The sequence below is a fragment of the Orycteropus afer genome, unplaced genomic scaffold (assembly GCF_000298275.1).
Source record: "Orycteropus afer afer isolate SDZICR_OR568_19922 unplaced genomic scaffold, OryAfe1.0 scaffold00210, whole genome shotgun sequence".
Classification (NCBI taxonomy): Eukaryota; Metazoa; Chordata; class Mammalia; order Tubulidentata; family Orycteropodidae; genus Orycteropus; species Orycteropus afer.
Genome location: NW_006921797.1, coordinates 4938033 through 4939113, shown reverse-complemented (window position 1 = coordinate 4939113; position 1081 = coordinate 4938033).

Sequence of the window (1081 nt, the reverse complement as noted above, 5' to 3'; positions counted from 1 at the left end):
TTTTTTTTTTTTTAACTTTGCTACTAATGCTGGGATGAGATGATGTTGGAGTCTGTTTTGATTTGTATCTCTAATGGCTAATGATTGCAAGCATTTCTTCTTGTGTGTGTGAGCTGCCTCATGCCTTCTTTAGTAAAGTGCCTGTTTGTGTCCTCTGACCATTTTTAATTGGATTATCTTTTTGTTATTAAGGTGTTTTCTATAAATTTTAAAGATTAGATTAGTCCCTTGTAAAGTATGCCATTGCCAAAACATCTTTGCAGACTGTAAATTCTCTTATTCCTTTGGAGAAGTCTTTTGATGAAGTATTTAATTTTCAGGAGGTTCCAGTTATCTAGTTTACCTTTTGCTAAGTGTGCATTTTTAGTTATGTTTGATAGACTACTTACCCCAAAAACTAGGGCCCCTAAATCTGCCCTTATTTTTTTCTTCTATGATGTTTACAGCCAGAGGTTATACAAAGATCTTTGATCCATCTTCAGTTAGTTTTTGTATATGGTGGAGGTATGGACCCTATTTCACCTTTCTGCAAATGGACATCCAGTTCTGCCAGCACCATTTGTTAAACACTATCTCCTCCCCCATTTAATGGATTTTGGCCCTTTGTCAAAGGTCAGCTGTCCACAGGTAGATGGATTTACTTCTGAGTTCTCGATTCACATATGGTATTCTTGGCTGTAATCATAAGGGAAGCAGATCACCAGGACTCATCTTCCATGGTACCAATGGGAGGATTCAAACCACCAAGCTTTAGATTAGCACTCAAGTACAAACCATAATAGAATGGAAAATAAATTCAAATACTAGGAATAGGAACACTATAGTGGTCAATATTATATAAGGTACTTTAGGAAAATGAATATCACCATAAATGAAGAGGAAATGTTTCATATGACAATGGAGTTAAATCCATCAGAATACATAAAAATAAAATAATAATAAGAAGAAGAACACATAATAACCCTAAGTGTATGCACTTAACAACATAACTTCAAAACATATAACATGACAATTTACAGAAATGAAAGTTGTTGTTGTTGTTGTTATTTGCCATCGAGTCGGCCCCGACTCATAGCAACCC